At 35.8% G+C, this 21,681-nt stretch overlaps 1 protein-coding gene across 1 annotated transcript in view; it reads left to right on the forward strand.

Moving 5' to 3' along the window:
• LOC106035178 (cytochrome P450 4V2-like) overlaps positions 1 to 18,144 on the forward strand; it is a 168,791-nt gene extending 150,647 nt beyond the window's left edge. Inside the window, exons 31-33 of the mRNA XM_066996261.1 lie at positions 5,740 to 5,889; positions 14,015 to 14,139; positions 14,711 to 18,144. The gene's annotated coding sequence lies outside the window, so the exon portion shown is untranslated. The remainder of the gene's footprint in view (positions 1 to 5,739; positions 5,890 to 14,014; positions 14,140 to 14,710) is intronic.
• The last annotated feature ends 3,537 nt before the right edge of the window (positions 18,145 to 21,681 follow it).

Raw genomic sequence — 21,681 nt, forward strand, 5'->3', positions numbered from 1 at the left:
TCCCTGCCCATGGCAAGGGGTTAGAACTGGGTGGTCTTTAAGGTCCCTTCAAACCCAAGCCATTCTGTGATTCTGTTCTATGAATGGGCAGCAACAAAGTACCTCTTCAGACCAACTTCACTCTGTTCCTTCCTTTTTCTGTCTCTCCCATCATTTTTCCAAGTACTGTAGGATCCTTTCCTGCATACCCACTTCCCATTCCAGAAGGAGCACAATTTCTACATCTGCTCTGCCTGGGAGCGTGATGGCCCTCACTTTTCTTTTCCACTGCTAGAACACAGGAAAAGGAGGCCTAAACACTCACGATGTGGCAGAGTTTGGGTGCTGCGCCCCATGGTAGTTGCTGTGCCTAGAATAGCTACCCAAATCTAATGGCAAATTTAATATTAGGTAATTACATAAAACATGAAATACCTTGCCCATTTGGTCTGAATCATCTCACATATGTTTTTATCTTGCTTTTTATTCTTGTCATATCACTTGTCTAGATGCAATAAATATAATACGTTGATCCACACATTTATCACTGTCAGAAACGTTGCAAAAAACTTTCCATTTAACAGTGACAATTACCTACTATGTAGGCACTATCTACTGTATTAATTTCAATATTTGTTAATCTGAGGCCATAATGAATCATACCAGTTACAGCAGAATCCCTTAAATAGCCATGGAAGAACCATATTCTTGTAAAGTGGTATGACTGTGTATGAGTTTTCAGAACACAAATATTAGCTAAACTGTTCAACTAATCTGAGACACAGAGCCCAAATAATAAAGACATAAAAAACTCATTGCATTTAGTGCAGAAAAGAAAGTGAGGCCCGTGAGATCTTTTGTTTACTCATTCCAGTAAGCAGCTATCTAATTTTCAATTCAATATTTTGGCTCACTTTATTTTTGTGAGCTACTCCTATCCAAAGGAGTTGTAGTAACGCTTACAGCCTAACACCAGGTTTGCATGGAGTCATAATTTAGAAGCAATATTTCCCTTCAGTAACGAGATTTCTCCAACTGCCTACTTGCTAGTCTTATGATAAATCATATTTTCAGGGCTTATTATTTACAGAAGGAACAGTAGATAGAGTTTTGAGTCAGACAGGGAGGTGCAATCATCTGCTGTGAGTCAGCTGTCAGAAGCTGTTTCAGAGGGTGAACCTGCACTCAGATTTATCTTGCCTCCTCCCTCTTGTAGCCTCAGATTTAAACACAGCATCCACTTGATAGATAACTCCTGATGACTGCTTGATTGAGAGCTCCCAAGTCACACTTTTTTCACAAGCACACAGATAGGACATATAATTTCTAACAATGTAAATGGCTAAATTGCACCTGTCAGGTTGCAGGAACAGCAGGCCGCTCTACAAGGTAAGTTGAGGTGTGATCCCATGGTGACAAACCACAAGGAAGGCAGGACAGTGTACCCACCAACAAGATGTATAGTTACTGAACACAAAGAGCTGAACAGGGCTAGCAACCAAGGTCAGCCACAGCACAGTGACTGCTAGACATATCTGTAGCAATGAGGCAGGCCTGAGGTCAAACAATGAAGCTAAATCAGCAAGGCTGGCAGGTGATGTACAAGACCAAACAGGCATACCTGCAGTACTGCTGGGACAAAGGGCAAGGTTGAGGGCCAACCTTTAAATGCGGCTATGTGTGAAGAAGGGAGGAACCTTAATGAAGCTCCTCCTGGATCTTTTTCACACTTCTTTTCTAAGCAGCTGGATTCAAGGGCACATAACTGCAGCATATCAGAGTTAATCTTGAGTATTGGCTGCCAAATCCCTACCAGCAGGGAGAAGTTACAATTCTGTTGGTCTCAGGGCCCAGATAGACCCTCAGTAGTGTAATGTATGAAGATTTAAATTCAAGTTTAGTCCACAGTTAGCATATGCAGACATGAAGAAAATGCTCTGTTAAATCAACAAGATTAAACTGACCTTATAGAGCAGTAACCCTGAAAATGCTTGCACTGGTTGTAGAAGATTGAATCATATATGAAGGGGGATGGAGGAAGAAGAACGTTAAAGTGTTCAGTTGTCTGCATTCTGCTGGAGCTGTGGTTGGATCGCTGACAGTGAGGTAGCTAAAAACCTGGATGCCCAGCAGGCTGTCCCAAGAACAGGGTAACACTGTGGCTCCTCCTTTGTTTTTGAGCCTTGAGTCTCAAGGTTTAGTAAGAGGACCAAGGAGTCTCATAGAAACTGCAATACCGCAACAGACAGACTGGTTGTGGGGGTGTGCTGTCCACTGGGCCAGGCAGCCCCCCACCAGCCAGAAGAGGAGGGAAAGGTAAATGGTTGTGTGAGAATGCTCAGGAGTTGCAAACTGCCATACTAAAACCTACCAAAGCCAGATATGTTGGATAAGACCAGAGCCTATAGGTCAGGATGGGCAGCTGCCAAGTCTCCTTTTGTGATCTTTTACTGCCTTCCTGGGGATTTTCTTGGATTTCTCTGCCTGATATAGAATGGACATTTTGTGAGGAAGGTGTGGAGGGAGAGAAGAAACAGAGCATTAGTTGCAATCATCACAGAAACTTGAGGCAAATCCTGTAGGTTTGCTTGAGGCAGTAGGACAAATATCCTTGAGTCAGTACAGAAAACATGTCTCAATTAACTCTGTCTGCATATAGGTCATATTTAAACAAATTAAAAAGCAGGGCAAGACTTAATATTTTCACCTACAAAGGAAAAACAAAATATATAGTGGAGATGGATACAATATTCATGCTAATCGTGTTCCTCTACCTGCTGCACTGCTGTTGTTGAGGCCACTTTTCCCACTTAAAAATGTGTTTATGAACACACCAGCAAAATTCTTAAGCAATCTCTTAACTTCATGAGCCACATGAATCATGTGGTTAAATGATTGCTTAATACTCGTGTATAAAAAACAACAAAAAAACCCTATGTTTTTTGGCATGGCATTTGGTAGATTTTATGTTACCTTATAACATTGTATATTGCTTAAAAAAAAAAGAAAAAAGTCAAGCCATGTAGAGTATTTAAGTGGTCCTTTTTGTTAGTAGACTCCAGCCCATTTTGGTATGCAATTATAGATCACAAAATCTGTGATGCTTTATTATAGGTATCTCAATTTAGTATTGTTTCCTAAAATATGAAATGTAACCATACTGTACAATGTTATTACAAATGCTAATACTATGGTTTTCATTAGCCTACATAACACCTGTGCTTATATATGCATAAAAGCCAATAGCTCTCTAGAGCAACACTATTTTTTTCTGTAGCTGTTCTGTATGTTATTGGGTTTGTGAATATTATTATGGTTTTTATTTTACTGCCTTTACTGCTTAATGCTAGTGAAGAAAAAAATCTCGTTTTTCATTTAAAGGTTTCCTATTAGGAGGTTTCACATGAAAAAAAAATAGATCTAGCATAAGAGCAAATAAATCTTTCTGTTTATTAAAGAATTGCTTTGATTTGCTTGACTTATACTATAGAATTATAGAGTTTATATTCCTTTTTTGTTGTTGTTGTTTTGTTTGTTTTTTTCCCAAAATTACTTGACAACTTTTAGGTTTGCATAGTGAATTTAAGGTATAAGCTATTTCTGATCATGAAGTACTTCAAAATTGTCAAGATAATATACTGAGAAACATCCTTTAAAATTCAAGCTGTTATTTTGGTGTAACCAGGGAAAAAGTTACTTTGCAAAATTGAATTAGAGAGTTTTATTTGGTTGAATGTCGAGAAGTATTGCTTTTTTTTTATTGGGTACATACAGCATAGTCAATTCTTGATTTACTAAAACATATAGGTGATGCTTAAAGTTTAAATATGTGAGTAATAACATTTTAAATGAAGAATTATATTGATTTTTTTTCCCCTGGGTAGAAGATGCAGAAGATAACAGAGATTTAAAAAATCAACAAGATTTCTAGAATGCAGGGCTGCTATATACCCCAGACCTTAAATGTCCCATTAATGCAGTTTAACCCCAGAATAAATCTTTCTTTAATTAGAAGGCATATTCTTCATTATTGAACTGAAAGTAGTCCATCCAGTCTTACTCCAGATTCTCTTTAAGTTTAGTTCATTTAATGAGTAAAGTAAGGCACCACAACTTACTTTCTTTTTATATTTCTGTAACTTTTATTTTGTTGTAAATAGGCTAATGCTTATTGTTTGTATAAAAACAAAGGAGAAACACCTAAAATATTTCTGAAGACACTTTTTTTTTTTCCTTTACTGATTTACTAGAGAGTCCATAATTTTTCTCTAAAGAATTTGGTGAGAAATTTTATTATTTTTTAGATCAAGGACCGAGACATCTATTCCACATTGGAATTGTATTATAGATTTTTGGGTTTTGATTTTGTTGTTGTTTGTTTTGTTTGTTTGTTTTTAAGAAATAACTCTTCAAGTCTGCAACTCAAAGGCATGTGAGAGAAAAATAATTTTTCAATATTGTTTCTTTCCCCCTGTATCTGAACCAAAATAGAGGAATTAATCTTAAACATCCTAAGTTTAGGGCACATCAGAACTCATTTCAATACTAATAATAACAGTAGCTGGTGTTTTATATGTTTGCTTTTCAGTGCAGTTCAGATTCATTACTTCACTAAACTGAACAGAATAGCAAACATTATCCATAGGAAATATGAAAAGTGAAATGAGTTACTATAGATAGAGTTACTCCTAATACCCCCTTGGGTCACTGCTTAAAGCCTCTGTTCTGAGGTATTCAAAAAAGGCTCAGTTTGGGCACAGCACACCATGCTCACCCTGGAGCTAAGGATGAGATCACTTCTGCATTTTGGCTTTTTCTTGCTCCTTTAATTCTTATTTCCTGCTGTGTTATTGGACAGTAAGTATAGTAAGTGATAGTTTTAATGGTTAGTCATCTTTTTTATCCCCTGCTGAATGACCTGTGTTTCATTCTTGTAATTTTAGCTGGCATAGAGCACATTATTTTAGCAACTATGTTACATATTTTATTTCTACAAAATGAGTGAAGAATGTAACCATTTCTAGCTAAAAAGTGTCTACCCTTTGAGAGATTTATAAAAATTAGTGCATACAGCAACTCAGGGCAGCAATGAAAAAACTGCACATGTATATATAGCAGATTGATGCCTGCTATAAAGTATTGGGGTACACTGTTTCTTACTCCTCCTATTCTGAAAGTTTACAAACAGTCTTACAGCAAAGTAAGGGACAACAGAAGGAAAACACACACACACAAATCTTTGTTGTGCCACATACTATTAGCAAGGCCTGCACTGATCATACAGTTCTAAAAAAAAAAGCATATATCAATTCAAGAACAAACCTGCGGTTTATTTTAATATCACATGAAAAACTGAGCAACTAATCAAAAAATAAAAATAAAAAAGAATCACAGAGCTCAATGGAAAATTTAGATTTTACTACAAACTGAAATGTCATGATCTACTGCTCTCTCTAGAGTAAATTAAGGTTTATGCCAGAACAGGAAAACTACTTTCAAAAACAAATTCAAAGAAAGGTCATCCCTGTATATAAAAATTCAGTTTAATGACTTCTATACTTAGAAGAGCATCTGTTCTTCAGAAGCACACATGGCAAATATATTTTTTTTTATAACAGGGTTTTAGTTACATACAGTATATTTAAATCTTTTTTTCTAGTTTAGACTTGTAGACTGTTATATTAACTATTTTTTCACTCCAAACTGAAATGTATAATAAGCTGTGCTGGGAAATGAAGGTTGTCTTTCTCTGTTTTGCAGCTGAAATAAGTTAACCACCAGTCTCTAGAGGTGTTACTACCTGCTTTGCAACAGCCACCATATTACCAGATCTTCCACAAGCAGCGGTTCAGTGTAAGAGGTACCATAATTCAGAAGCTAGCTGTTCAATATTGGAGCTTTCATGGCCAGGTAACATGGTGGTGGGCAAAGCTGTGTGTCTTTGAAAACTATTTTCACAGACTGCATATCCATTTGAAAACAGTATATGATTTCCTCTCAGGTAGTAGATGTATATATATTACGTGAAAAATGCATCCTCCTTTCCAAATGTTGAGCTATCAAAGATTGAATCTTAGTAACTAGCTCTGATACTTAACTTATCATTTGTACAGAAATCACAAGAACAAACAAGCAAAAAAACTGGGAAGTACTTTGAGATCAAAATAAATACAAACATGAATAAACCAAAAATGTGAATAAAACAAACTGGAAACAGGCACAATTTCTACATTTTTCCAGATCAAGTCATCATGATCATACACACTCATGTCATCATATGCACTCTCACATAACTCCTAAGTATCACAGTGTCTGATTGCTGCGTTCTCTCTTCAGCCTTGAGGGCTGTATTTGCCCAGAGGCACATGGTTCATATATCATGGGTATAGGAAAGACTGCTGACACACAGGAAAGCAATCCTCTCTTCTCCTACATGACCAAAATGTCTCTCTGGAAGTGCAGGAGCAGAACAAGACAGCACAGCAGTTCTTTGTCACTGTATAAAACAATCGTTCACAGTCAGTCTAAATTGCCAGAAGTACACTTCAAGGAACAAATAAGGTTTTAAGCTCTGGTCTTAAAAAATAAAATAAATAAATAAAAATAAAATGTTCGATTAGATATTGATGTAGGTGCTAAGGTGAGAAGTGGAATTAAAAAGACAATACGATACTGGTAATTGTGAGTTGTTTGTCTCTTTATTTCCTGTACCAAATTGTTAAAGAGATCTGCAATATCAGGGCTTTCAAAGATTTATAAATACTCCTTTTTCCATCTCATTTGAACGTCTTTAGAACAGAACACATGCTGCTGTAAAGTGGTTAATGTTACTGAGATTTGCAGATAAAGGAGAACAAGTGCCCAATATCACACAAGAAGTCTATGGCAAAGCAAAGACTTGAATCATGGTCTGCTTGCTTGCTTGCTTGCTTTCTTTGTTTTAGTACTCATTTTAGTTCAAAATACTCTAAACTGAAAAGTATACTATATAACAAGGATATATGTATAGTACTGTTTTCTTATTGCTTTTCTGGTGAGAAGTCTCAGTCATAGAAGATATCTAAGTAAACGGGCCTTTCTGTGAGAATCAGGAAGATCTTTCCGTTCTGTAAAGGAATCTCATTTTTCTGTAACTCAGTGATTTCACAATATCTCTGACTCACACAGAGCCTGTTCTACAGCCTGTTGCAGTTACAGAGTTTTCAAGCAGTATAGTGGTTTCCAAGCAGTTGAATTAACTAGTAAGGAAGATGATATGTTTGTATTTTAATAAGTCATACTTTCTCAATTTAACATGTTCAAACTAACTGAACTTTCCAAGGTCTTTATGAGCAAAATTTATCTAGTTGCCTCACATAATCATAGCACACTTCCATTTCTAAAAAAAGCTCATGATGTCATGGTGACTGACATCAAAAGAGTATTTGTGGGTCATTTTAGTTTTTTATATCACGTTTCTAATTTTTATTCTTTTCACTTTAGAGCCACTAAATAAATGTTTACCTATTTCTCATATTTGTAAGTATAGTTCTGACATTTTATCTGATTCTAAACTGCAGGGTCATCAGGCTGTCGGTTTCCCTTAAGTATATCAGATTTAGGCTTTTCTTTTAATTTTAATTTAATTTTACTTTATTTTTATTCACAAAGTCCCTGTGTCTAGCTCAGACAGGAAGGGAGATCCTGTGTTTCTTTGGACAGACATAGAAACCTGGACTCTTGGGACCCTCTAGGAGCTTTAGTGTTTCTTCTCAAATCACTTGCATTTGTTCTTTTCCTCCAATATTTTTCCATGACATGGTTTTGACTGATTCTATAAAGTTAATGATTGTAGGAAAAGAAGTAGTTTTGGAGGAAAAAAAAAAGTGTGATGTGTGAGCTTCAGAAGTTTAGTTCCTTGAATGAAGAAATATTCATACCAAATAAAACTTTAATTTGCTATTTAAAGACAGTAGTGGGAGGTATATGAAATAATCTCTGTCCCAGTTACTTGTGACAGAAATATTAAATTTCTGAAGCTTGCAGTATGAATTTCAGTTTGTTTTCTTTTTGAAGTATCTTATATTTTTCCCTATATGCTCATCAATTATTATGTCAGTCATAACTATTTTTTTTAAGGGAACAAGTATAGTTTCTTGAGAAGACAGAACACTGGTGTTTACTTACAAGAACTGATATGAAGCAAATTTATCTTTTAGTACTGAAGCAAAAGAATCTGTTAAAAGTAGCATTATTGAACACCTGGAGTACATATTTTCCAAGCTATGATCATTCTTGTACAGTATTTTTAGAATTCTGTGTGAATGGACAAATGTTCAAAAATATTTAATGCATAGGTGCTGACAATATATTTTCTTTTTTTTTTTATTGGGGTATGTGGATTTCTATTGTACCTCTCCTGATGGCTCATGTGGGGTTCTTTCTCCAAGCCATTTGGCTGAGTCAGGATTTTCCATCTTGAAGCAGGTGTGTGTCTAGAAGCAGTAACCTATCCACAGAAAGAGCTTCAGGGACTACAGAGATCAACCCTTTGCTGCTTTATTTAACCCATTCTTTACTTGACATGGATAGGAAATATCTTTCATATCCCTAAGTTCTCATCTGAGTATATTGTGTGAACAAAACCCGTATCTATTCTGTTAGTTATTACGAATTTTTTTCCTATGTATCTTAGACTGTTTTAGTCAAAGGCTAAATTTTGCATTCCCATCTATTTACACCGGCAGAAACCCTCAGACATACTATAACCTCTCATACATTCAGGCTTATCTCCTTAACTACTGTAGGTCCTTTATCTCCTGGAGTAGAATTTTATTAGCTCAACATACAAACTCTGTTATGTATCGATGGTATGTCTGCCAATGTTTTCTTTCCTTTTCCTATTATTTCTGAAAATATGCATCTCAAGCTATTTCTAAGCTTGGGAATGACTCTACTTCTGAAGAAGGCAAGGCGTCCTGGCTTCATTTTGACCCTTCGCAAGTCTTCTCTCTCCTTCCCGTCTCCCATTAAATGACCACGTTTCTGAGGAACTGGTGACCTGGAAAGGTACTGTGGATGTTCTGGCCAGCTAAAGGACTGGGACCTAAGGGAATACCACAGTTATGACCCATGGCAGCTGACACTTGTCTCAAGCGGAGACCTAGGAGCTGATCTGGGTCTGTAAGTGTAGCTCTCCTTGGCACACCTCTGTCAGGAGCAACTGGTAGTGCCAGCAGCCTGATACAGTGAATTGTTATGATCCCTCCTTCCCTCACAGCCTTTTTCTGTTATGACTGATAACTTTTGTTTTGCCCTGTTAAAGACAGAATTCTAAGCTCCAATTCAGAACTTCTCTTAAACACTCAGTCATACTTCAGTCATTTCTGAAAATGGTGCTTTGTATGTTTTGCCTGCTGTCAAACAAATAACAGAAGTATTTCTCTAGGATAACAATCAGCTACCTAAAACCACAGTTTCTTTCTGAGAAACTTGTGATATTTCTTACTGAGTTAGATCATTTAAATGTTCAATTAACCTCAGTTGCTCAGGTTTTCATCACAACTATGTATCTCTCAATTTCTAAACCATATGCAGGCATTTCTTAAACAATTTTTACCCCATCACAGTCCATCCTGTATATTGAATATGGGCAAGCTTTGCTTACAGAAAGGTGGGTATGCATGTATTAACTATAATAACATGAAACCTATCAGGAAAACTGTTGGTAAATTTCAGCTTAACTTTGAGTATAAAAAAAAAATCTTACCTAAATCTTCTCTCAGACATCATCCAAAGATTTCAGCGGAAAACTTCCACACAACTAATCTAAGACAGATAATAGGTACAGAAAATTTTATCTCCAAACTTAACATTAAGTGAAAATGGGAAAATGGAATTCTGTGATCAGAAGGTTGGGGGAAGTAATAAGTATTCCTAATTATGGTATACTCAAAAAATTTTCCAAATCTGACAGTTATAGGGGAAGAGTGATTTATTTCTTTTATTTCTTCTAATTTAGAAATAATGCTAAATATTTTCATTTTATATTTATTATTTTTGCTGAATTTTCTGGAGTTTACTTGCAATTTACAAAACATTAAATTATAGAAACTGTTTATGAAGGAAATAAAACTCAGATTTATGGATTTCTTGAAAAGCTATTCTGTTTATTCTAAAATGAAATATCTTCTCATGTTTCAAGGACAACTAAAAAATAAATCAAACCAAGTATTCTCACCTTAGTAAATTCTACTAGGCCAAAGCTCTTTGACAGATTATTCAAATCTGTATCTTTAGGAAAGAATTAAAAATTGCATTTTTATCTCCAAAGTGATAACAAAGAATGTGTCCTCTGATATTTACTGCAGAATACTTGAAGTGTATATATATGTTTTGGAAAATAATCTTGGAGTGAATGCTTACATATTAAAATTCTGGAAAGATAAAAATAAGGTAAGAAAGACTTTTTTTTTTTTTTCATGTGACATGCAAAGTTGTTTATTATGTAGTTATACAAAGACAGCATGCAAAACAGCTGCCTAAAGGAAGGTAGATATTGGAGACTACGAAGTACAGTGAAGGTAACAGTAGTCTTGTGGTTTGGACAATCTATACTGACACTAGGCAGGACTCAAATTTGAAAGCACTCAGAATAAGAATAAATAAGTTTAAGCATTTGTTTTACTGGCAGAAGACAAAGATTGAACTTCTACACCGAAATCAAACTCACTTTTTCCAGAAAAACTCACAGTAGTTAAGCGCAAATGAGTGCTTACAGATGCCTCCATGTATTGCACAAACAGACCAGTGAAGTACTGGAATTTTTTCTAATCAGTTTTTGGGTGATGTTTTGACTTTTTGTAGACCAAACTCAACAAACAAAAATTTATTTTAAAAAATAATCTAATTTCTACTTGACTTGAAGGTAGTCACTAGCCTTACGTGCAAAGATACCTACTAATATGGAGCATATTTAAAGGCTAAATACACATGCCCATAATATATCTGCATTCTTCATCTGTGGAAACTGCATCCAAAATGATAGAAGTTTTCCAGGCAGATTACACCAGCATGACTAGAACAATTATGGTCTAATTAAGGTTAAGAATGGATGAACAGCATCAACAAAGTTAAACAAATGTCAGAGATATATTTCAAAGGGGACTATGGCTGGAAAAAAAAAAGAAAAAAAAAAGGATAAGCAACATTAATGTTGCATCAGTGTGGTTAGAAGTGCAGGCTGAATATGCCAGGACAGAAATTTGAAAAATTGCTCTAATATGACTTGTCACACTTATTATAAGGTTTATAAATTCTGCCACAGACTGTAACTCCTACTAGTCAAGTTTTCTTGGCAATTCTTTTTCCAGAGAAGACCCATTTGTTTTTGTGGGATGTAGTAGGTAAGTTTAGAAACCTAAGTTCTACATTCGTATCCCTCCCACAACCAGTAAAACTGTTGTTTTTACTATGTGATTTTTTTAAACCGCATAGCAATGATCACATATATTGTGTAGTTTACTCTTCTCTGGGGAGATGGGATCTGGATAAGTTGATTCATCATGTTTGTGACAAAGGCAGAAAGCATTTTTGCTTCTTTTATTGGCAGATGGTAAGAGATCAGGTAAGTTGTTCAAAGATGTACAGTTCATGTAGTTTATGATAGGTTTGAAGTTTCTCCTTGCTCTTTTCTATTACTGCTCTGAGACCTTGAACCTGTAAACAGATGAAGACCTTTTGACCCTGTTCCAGTAGATGGGAACTAAGACTGCACAGGCTTGACCATTAATAAGCCATGTTTATAAATGGAATAAACCATATAAACCAGCAAATACATGAAGTAATTTGTGCATGCATTAGTTTATATTTGTGTATGTATTTTCCAAATAATTTATTTTCATTATCTATTTCCTATGTCAAACAACTGCAGTCCAAACATTTCTATGCTTGGGAAAATCAGAAGTTTTTTCAGTACAAACATTTTGTTAATCTAATCTCAGGATTTAGAATAAAGCGGCACCATTATCTAGCCTACCTTGAATCTGTGATATTTCAGTTGCTCAAAGGAATGTCAAAATCAGTTACAGTATAAAGGCAGCAGTTGTTCTGACAGCTGAAGCATGAACTGAATCTGTCTAGCAAAATTAGCCTAATATGGTCAAATTGCTTTTGCTTTTTAACTGTGTATGGGCAACAGCCAGACACTGTGTGTGACTTTCACATCAAAAGCCGCGCATTTCACAGCATGCTTTACATTCAGCCTTGCTTACTGTAAGAACCACCAAATAAAAAATATCATATACTGGAATTACATAGCAAATTGCTATGGCCATTAATAAACAATAGGAAAACAATACCTCTTTGTCTTTTTTTTTTTTTTTTCAAAGCCTTCACTGCAATGCTTCACAGTTTCTATTTTTTCTTCACACCAATACCAATTAAACTTCTGCATGGAACCTTATTCCTCACACATAGATAAAAATCCTATATAATGCTTTGTTTCTGCTTATTACAATATGATAGCTTCAAACTTAAGCTTTGTGAGAAATCCCTCCAGTTGTTAAGGATATGAGTCATTTTCCTTTATTTAGCAAGTAGCATGACACAGATCCATCTCAATTTTGCATGGAACAAGCAAATAACCAAAACTTTCTGAAACTTGTATTAAGTTGTTTTATTTAGATTTTCATTCTTTAAACTTGTGGAATGATAAGAGTGGGTTTAATTTGAATATATATGTTGTTTCCACTGTCTTTTAGACGTGTTTTACAAAACATGCAGATGTGTTTTATCTATTAGCAGTTTCCTATGTTTTTTTTCAGCTCGGTTTTTTGCATACTTTTCTGAGGAAAGATAGATCTGCATGGTTACCTTTCAAAATGGGAGATATAGGAGGGACAAAAACTTGAAAACACAACTAAATTTAGAGTTTTCCAATGAGGCATAATTGCATTAGGAACTATGATCAGCTTCCTTTGTATCACCTCAGCTTTAACAGACATTTTCTGCATCCATGGCAGTATTTCCAGATTTTTTCTGTTACCTTTGCTGACTCTCCAAGTTGATAATTTCAGCAGTAGACACATTTTTTTTTTCAATCAGTGGAAAGAAGGGCAAATACTGATTTTTTTTAACCCAGAAAATTGTTTTAACATGACAACATGACATGTGCCCACCAAATCAGCAACCTGTATCTTCTTGGTTCTATGTTAACTATGTTGTTTCCAAAGATGAAATGTAGTAAAGGGGAAAGTGCTTAAAATCGAATGCCATAGTATATAACTTGTGAACTTCTCCACTCTTTTCAAAGCCTTGTGCAAATGCTCAAACTAAGTCATCTAGAAGTGGAATGATCTTGGTTCTTGATTCTAGAGAGCTTAGTGATTTTTCATGTGATCATTTGGTGTCCTCTGTTGACAAATAGAATGGAAGTCGTGATTTAGTGTTTGGCGTGTATCAGCAATGCACTTACATTACAAAACAGACTAAATACAGTAGCAAAGACCTAGGTGGCTGCTGTGTAGAAATATTTGTTTTAGATTTGCTTGATTCTGGCAGATTTTCAGCTGCCATCACTCCTGGAAAAAATATTCAGGCAGTTTGGTTTTATTAGTATTCGTGACACCACAATCATAGTGTTACCTACATATGAGTTGGCTCATTTAGTGCCAGGCTTAGTATGTCTATGCAACTGCATGCATTGCAGTGTACACTCACAGAACAGAAAAACACCGTGGACTTTGTCAACACCACTCTACTACCTCTCTGTCTACAGAAACCTATGTCAAGTCTTCAGGGATATTTTCTGGTTATGATGTTCAGCCAGAGGATAAAAGAAGTTCCTGGCTTCTTTCAAATGTTAGCTTATGAAAAGCTTATGAAATATTAGCTTATGAAACCAAAAATGATAATGGACTAAATCTATCATGACAACACTGAAAGTTCAGCATTTTTTCCCTTGTTTCTTTTTGGAGCAGTAGCTTTAGCTTTGTTGCACATCACAAGCACAGCATATATGTTCTCCTGTTTTCATATTCCATTATGTTTCACACAGACCAAGAAGTAACTACTTGTCCTTCTAAAGGTGAAGAACTATCAATGTGAAGAAGAGTATTGACTGAAGTAAGCCCATAACACAGCTGTTGACATCCTAACCTTTCTCTTACAGTTCACAAATCGGTGAGTATTCTTTTGAGCTATTCCAAATAAAGAGAATCCTTCTAACTGAGAGCCAAGAGAGCAGCAAAACATGTTTCTCCAGAAGCACATGGCTTCGGAAAGAAAACTTAAATGGGAAAATGTATAGTCATGACCATCACACAGAGAAAACAAAGCTGCATTGAGAGTGCCTGCAGGCTGTAGGCTCAGCAACCTTAGAACAGAAAATTGTCACTGTTTCCTTCAATTTTGAATTCTTGTTATCCTCAATTTGTTCTTTTCCATAGCAGAAGAATATAATGAAGGTTGTTGAGGAGGAAGATGACACTGTAATTGATAATGTCATTTAAGCAGTGCTTATTGGGAATCAAAAACCAACAGTTGGAAATGGTAAATGTACATTACTGTAAACTAAAAAGATGTTATAAAAATTAGCAGATCAGTCATCAGAATCTGCATCAACCCTTTGGAGATTAGCTGAATTAGAAGTACTTTAGTACACAGCCACTCCTCTGTTTGCTGCTATTGAATGAAAGACATGCCATTCTTACATGTTTTAACTTACACTGCCCATGGAATTTTCTTTCTTTAGGTTGTTAAGAAGTGGTCCAAGAAAGAAAGGAAATTATGCTCCTTGCCTCACACCAATACCTTTAGATCTATTTGTATAAAGAAGACTTATAGCTTGGCTTTCTACCTAGAATGTTTTCTGCCATTACCTTGCCTGTTACAGCAGTAATTTGTCAAATTGCCTCTATGCAAACACAGGTAGCATGGACAATAAACAAGAGGAGTTAGTCATGGGCATGCCTGCAAGGCTATGATCTTATTGGCGTCATGGAGATGTGGTGGAAGAGGTCCTATGACTGGAATGGTGGAGTGCAAGGATACAAGCTCTTTAGGAAAGACAGATGGGGAAGATGCGAGTGGGGGTGTTTCTTTCTATGTGAATGACCAGCTGAAGCGTGTGGAGCTCCACCTGGGGATGGATGAGGAGCTGACCGAGAGCTTATGGGTCAGCATTAAAAGAAGAGCAGAGACAGGTGATATTATAGTGGAGATTTGCTACAGTCCACCCAACCAGGATGACCAAGTGGTTGAGGCCCTCTATAGACAGATAGGAGCAGCCTCAAATTCACAAGCCCGGCTCATCATGAGGGCCTTCAACCACCTTGATATCTGTTGGAGGGACAACATAGCAGGGCATAAACAATCCATGAAGCTCCTGGAATGTGTAGAGGATAACTTCCTTCTCCAAGTGACAGAGAAGCCAACAAGGAGAGATGCTATGCTGGACTTCATTGTCACCAACAAGGAGAGGATTGTGAGGAATGTAAAGCTCAAGGGCAGCCTTGACCATGAAATGGTGGCATTGAAGATTCTTAGGAAAGCAAGGAAGACACACAGCAAGCTTGCTACCTTGGACTTCAGGAGAGCAGACTTTGGCCTTCTCAGGGATCTGCTTGATAGCTCATGGGATAAAGACTTGGAGGGAAGTGAGGCCCAGGAAAGCTGGTTGATACTCATGGATCACTTTCTCCAAGCAATGCATTTCAACAAAGAGGAAGTCAGGCAAAAATGCCAGGACACCTGTCCAGGCAACCTGTTGATTAAAATGTCACATTATGGACGAAATATTTTTCTACAGGGTTTGTTTTTGAATTTATCATGTGGGTATAGATGATGAGTTGGCAAAAGGTTACTGCAGAAACTGTTGAAAAAGAAGTAGAAATGCTACATAATTACCATCTCTTTACTCACATGACATTAATTCTATAAGTGGTGCTAAAATATCAGATAAATTACATTAAGCTTTTAAGTTATATAAGCTATACGTTTAGGGTGGGGAAGGGGGGTTAGTTTGGCTGTCTTTAGCAATGACTGCACTGCATTGCTCATATTTTCCATGACCTACTCATTCACTGATTTATAACATATTATTTGAGTTATCACATACTGAAAGGCACTGAAAATGGGAGTGATCAGAATGTATAAAAGCTTTTGTTGAAACAGCTCTATTTATATGCTTCACATAAAGCTTAGCACTTCTAGCTATAGTAACAATTTCCCTCATTTTAAGCAATTTTCTTGTCTCGTTAGTTTTTGCACCTTTATCTACACATAAAGATAATTATAGTTTCAGTAGCATCAGTATCTCCCATAAGTTAAACTATGCATATAACTTAGAAGCCATTTAAAGTTTAAGAAGACCTTCATTGTGTTTCCCTCTCTCACTCCTTTCTTTTCTTCTAACTCACACAAATAATGGCTTCTGAAAGGAGGGGGAAAATAGGTTAACAATAACCTCCCAGGCAGGAATTCTAATGAGATTCAAACTTGTCCCTGTCACATCCTCATTTCCTTTCCTGGCAGGTCTGATTGCTTATATGTTTGATGTCTTTCGTGAAATGTTTCTTTGGAAATTATTTTTAAAGGGCATGACATACACAAGAGAGAAGATGGAGGGAAATCTTGATTAAAAAAATCCAGAGTTGTGTTGCATTTGTTCTTTACACCTCTCAGAACTGATCTCTTCATGTAAATATCCTGCATAATTTTTCATCTTTCTGTGTTGTTTCAAGACTACTAGTTTTTAATTCAGAAAACTCTAGTCTTTCTCAGCTTTGTATAAATTAATTCCCTTCTTATTGTCTCAATTTCCTGTTATAGTTTTGCTACTGTTCAAATACTAGCTTGTAGGTTGTACAGATTTTTTTCCCTCTTGTTTTCACTGTGTTGAGTATACGTTATTCCATTATCTCTCTATATATCACATAGTGGGAACTTTGTCAGCCAACATTATACTTGTAATCTGTAAAAACACTGTTGAAGTCCTTGTTTTTAGCTATTGTAACAATCTGAAGTAAATGATACTAAGAAAAAATATTTATGTTCCAAAAACAGTCATTACTTTATTGTTTTCTTTTTTATTTTAATTTTTTATTTTTTAGTGAAGATGTTCTCCCAAGTCGTTTTAATGTTTGATGGTAATCTTCACCTCCCTTAGCCAACAGTTGCCTTCCCAGAAGCAGCCTTGTTGATCCTTACCAGTATAAGCTAGGGTAGTAACAATATTATGCCTCAACCAAAGGTGAGTCAGGTGATCTTTAAAAAAAGTGTTAATTGAAGAAGTAGGGTTCTTGAGGCATATGTACAGCTTCAGCTCACTGTATACAGCAAGACGTCTCACTGTGGTATTGAGATCTTATCCTATCATTTGATGTTTGAGCCTTTAGGCAAGTACTTAGCCCTCAGCCTCCCAACTCCAGGTTATGTGTCATATGATGTTTGATGGCATTCATTTTAGCAGGCCAGGTCAGGTGTCCTATTTTCTTGTACAACGTTGTTCTTGCTCAGTTTTTTCTTATATGTTCTGTTTGTTGTGCCTAAATAATTTTTACCCATTGCATTTCTTCAATGACTGGTAATTGACTATTAGTGGGTTATTTCTAGCCCTTGGCCATTTTGTTTCAAGCTTGTGCTCTTTTATTTATTTGTTTATATATATATTTTTTGTATTTTTTCAGATATGATGAGTTTGAAATATAAAACCTTAGAAGATCAGTCCTATTTATGAATATTTGCAGAACTTTTCTAATGCTTAGTAATTTCCTTACAGATTTTGAACAAAAAAAGGAAGAGTTCAATAAATATGTATGTTTTAGGTGAGGCAGGAAGGATTGGAGACATTGACTATTCTATGAAGCAATGTGCCTGATCTGGGAACAGCTGGACCAGGCTAGTGCACCAATCTGCATAATAGTGGAGGGAGTTTCTTCAGGAAAACAAATAACAGAAGTAGCATTCCTACTCATTCATTTTTTTTTCTCCTGGATCTTCACTAGCAAGTTGTTTTGTACCTGAGGAAATTGTTCTCCTCTCACATAAATTTCAAGCACTGATTCTGATGGTTATATTAATATATATTTTTTCAGTCTGAAGAATCTTAAAATGTTTTTGGCTGAGAGGCACAGTCTTTATAATTTTATTATGTGTAAGATAGTTGTGGATAAGGTAGAGACACCCACAAAATTCATTGGCACAGGTACAGGTAATAGAGATACTTGGCATGGGATTTAAATAGTCCCTTAACAGGTGAAGGGATAAAAAAGAATCATCAGGAGTGTCTCTGTGTATACACCCTCTCTCCTCTCTTCCTCTCACCTGTTTTCCCTATGGCAACTACATATTGTGGGTCTGGAGCCAGTGACGCACTTGGGAAGATTTGCTATTCAGTCACTCAGTAGTAGCATTAGGGAGATTAGTTAGTTAGGCTAAGCAAGGCTTGGTTAATCATGTACTGCTTCTGTGTATAAATCCATAGAGACCCATTGAAGAAAATTGATTTTAGGATGCATGATAAAACAGCTGTCAAAAGTAGAAAGAGATTTTTGTCAAAGAAATTGAAACGTTCTCTTGCTTTTATAAAAAGGCATGAAGACCATTTTTAGTTGCTCTGTAAGTTAAGGTATTATCTTTCCAGTATTTCTGCCTCATGGGGTTGAGCACACATGAACTGAATTCGTAGTTCTGGAGCATGCCACATAACGTCATACAGAGCTCAAGGACAGAGAGACACCCTCATGAACAGTACTTCAGTGTCCCGACACAGTCATGTGTGATAGCACCAGACCCCTGGATCTGTTCATGTAATGAAAAGAGGTTCTAGTAGTTGGGCTTTGGGGTGAAAAAAAAGCCCCCATCTTCTTCAGTTATTCTTGGGATTAATTAAAGTCCTCATAGCCCTAGACTGTAAATCCATGCTATGAGCAATTTCTCAAGTAGTCCAACTGCTTTTGGAGAAAGTACAGTTCCTACTAATATTTCTTATATAGCTCATGAACCTGGAAAAATCCTATACACAATTTTTTAACTTTCATACAGTTTGACTGAGACTGATAGGAATACAGACTTTTTTTTTTGTTTCTTCTTCCTTGACAGGTATTTGCACAGATGAGCACACATCTGTCTTATGCAAGTTCTTTGAAGTTTTATCCATTCTTATTATGACCATGACAAGTAAAGGAGGATTTCCTTAGCTTGTTGGCAGAAAACACTGATAATTCCATTCATGGGACCTACTTCCATGTCTCTTCTCCATTTGAACTTTACTAACTTCAATTTCTAGCCTTTCCTTTTTCATAGTACCTCAAATCTTTCAGGATCAGTTCCTTCTAGTAATAGCATTTTTTACTGCAGTGCTGTAAAAAATGGGGGATATAATGCTTCCAGTCTCTTAACTGTGACAAGACAACTAATGACTCACTCAGAAAATGACTGCCTGTTGATTCAGTAACATTTTCCCTCATACATACTTTGAATATTTTGAAAAGAATATTTTTCTATAAGAGAATCTTGGAGTGATGTATATGAAATATTTTCAGGAATCTTTCATGCTGATTCACAAAGTTATTTGCTTTCTATACAACAATTAGAAACCTTCCTCAGTTACAGTAAACAAAAAGAGGAAAGTGATACTGATTTGAGTGTATTACAAACTCTATCACTTTGAGGGACATACACAGAATACCAGGTAAAATATATAAGTGAATCTTGCAAAATATTTTGTCTTTCACCATCATGTGCTAAAATCTATACTGCAGTTTGCAGTCAGGTCCTGTCCATATAGTCAGGACATACCCTGATCTTGTATCACAGCTGGAACAAGTGGCATGTCACATTCTCATATGCTTGGATTTTTCTTGGAAGGATCCCTGAATACACAGGTGGAGAGGAAGCCACTGCATATCACACACATTCAAGGAAGTAGAACTGTGGGCTGCAACAAGAAAAAATTGGCTACTCTATAAGTAGACACATCCATTTCCTTCCATCCCAATTTGCAGATTATCAGCTAGACATCCGACTTACTCCACTAGAACTGTATTTGTATTATTTTCCCCTGTTACTTTTCCTTATTTATACCCTTGTACTGCTAATCTTGGATTAATTTTTTTTTTCGGGCTTTTACCTTGATAAAGATATTTTGTGATGTTTCCAGAATCTGGTGTAGTCTTAGGAGTTCCTTCTGTATAGTTGTTAGATCAAAAGATCTCCCAAATGTATCTTTGTGGATTGCTGTGAGTTTTTCACAATCGGTCCTTTCAGCTGATAATATTTTAAAGTAAGTTGCTCAAATTTTCCGGTTCTTGGTAATTCTTTAGACTGTATTTGAAGATGTTTGTGGCAGCTTCTAATGCACATGATATTTTAGCAGATTTTTACACCCAGAAAAATCTTTTGACACTAAGGGTTGCCTTTATATTTTGACATATTTTGTACTTAGATTGCACTTCACTTAGAGAAAATATTATTGGAAAATTACCGTTCCTTCTTTTCCTCTAGTCAATAATGAGAAATGTTGAACATATACCTCAGTCCAGTCTTTCCATTCTGTTTAGATTTAGAAGAGGTAGACCTTCTGCTGTGCAAAGCACTGAAAAACTGTTTGGAGTAATAACAAAACATAACTCAAGAAAGGGGATTGAGCACTCTGTGATATGAAAAGCTTAAGTCAGAGTTGAGAGATTACACAAAATATGGGACACGTCTTACGCAAACAGCTTCAGAATAGATCTGAGATTTTTTAATTTTTTTTTCAGAATGGAGACAGAAGAATATAAATGCAACAGAAATACTATACTGCTCACACTGCTGGATTTCCAACGGACTGTTCACATATTAAAAAAGATTAATATACCATGTGAAAAGATTTACAGGCTCAGATCACAGATGCATAGCCTTTGGCTTCATATAGCAATTGCTTAACAAAACCTCTTAACTGTGTTTTCTAGTGGAAAGCAAAAGGAAATAATGTCAATGATGAAACAGATGACTGTGAGTGCAATGGGAAAATTAAATGTTATACATTTAATATACATTATATTATATTCATTTCTCTTAATGTATAACAGATATGTCTTGTTATATCTTGGCAATTCTGTCTTCAGTTTTTAATTTCACTGTCCACGTGTTACACACCAGTCTGTAAAGAACAGATATGGCTACAAATTAATCAGATGAATTTTTGTTGTCCAGAAATTAGTCATTGATTTTTTTTGAGAAATCATCACATTCCTTTCCCTTTTCTGTTCTCTTTATTGTAGTATATTTGTACATATTTATTTTATCTGTGTTTGCATGCACTTCTCCCAGCTATATAACTTTGCATCTTGCTATTTCTGTTCTGAGATTTTATTTTTCTTTTCCTACTCATCCATTAATAATAAAAATTGTCAGCAATCATCCCTTGCTCTTTTGCCTACAAAAACATGAAGATGAGAAGGTCAAAGGAAGAAGCAATCTGTTATAGCTGAACAAAACATGAGCCAAATATGTGATCACACCATTTACTCGTAACTCAAAAAAAAAAAAATCCACACAAATTACGAGTTCTGGGTTCTTTTTGCTGTAGCACAAGAGGGCAGTGTTTCATTAATTCTAACTTGTTTTCTGCTCAGCATTACAATGAAGCCAGGATTGACATTGATCTAGGATCAGATTAACACCAAACGATCAGTGTTATAAGCAAATAGGTCGCTGGCAGAGAATAAAATTTATATG

This window comes from Anser cygnoides, chromosome 4 (assembly GCF_040182565.1).
Source record: "Anser cygnoides isolate HZ-2024a breed goose chromosome 4, Taihu_goose_T2T_genome, whole genome shotgun sequence".
NCBI classification, from domain to species: domain Eukaryota; kingdom Metazoa; phylum Chordata; class Aves; order Anseriformes; family Anatidae; genus Anser; species Anser cygnoides.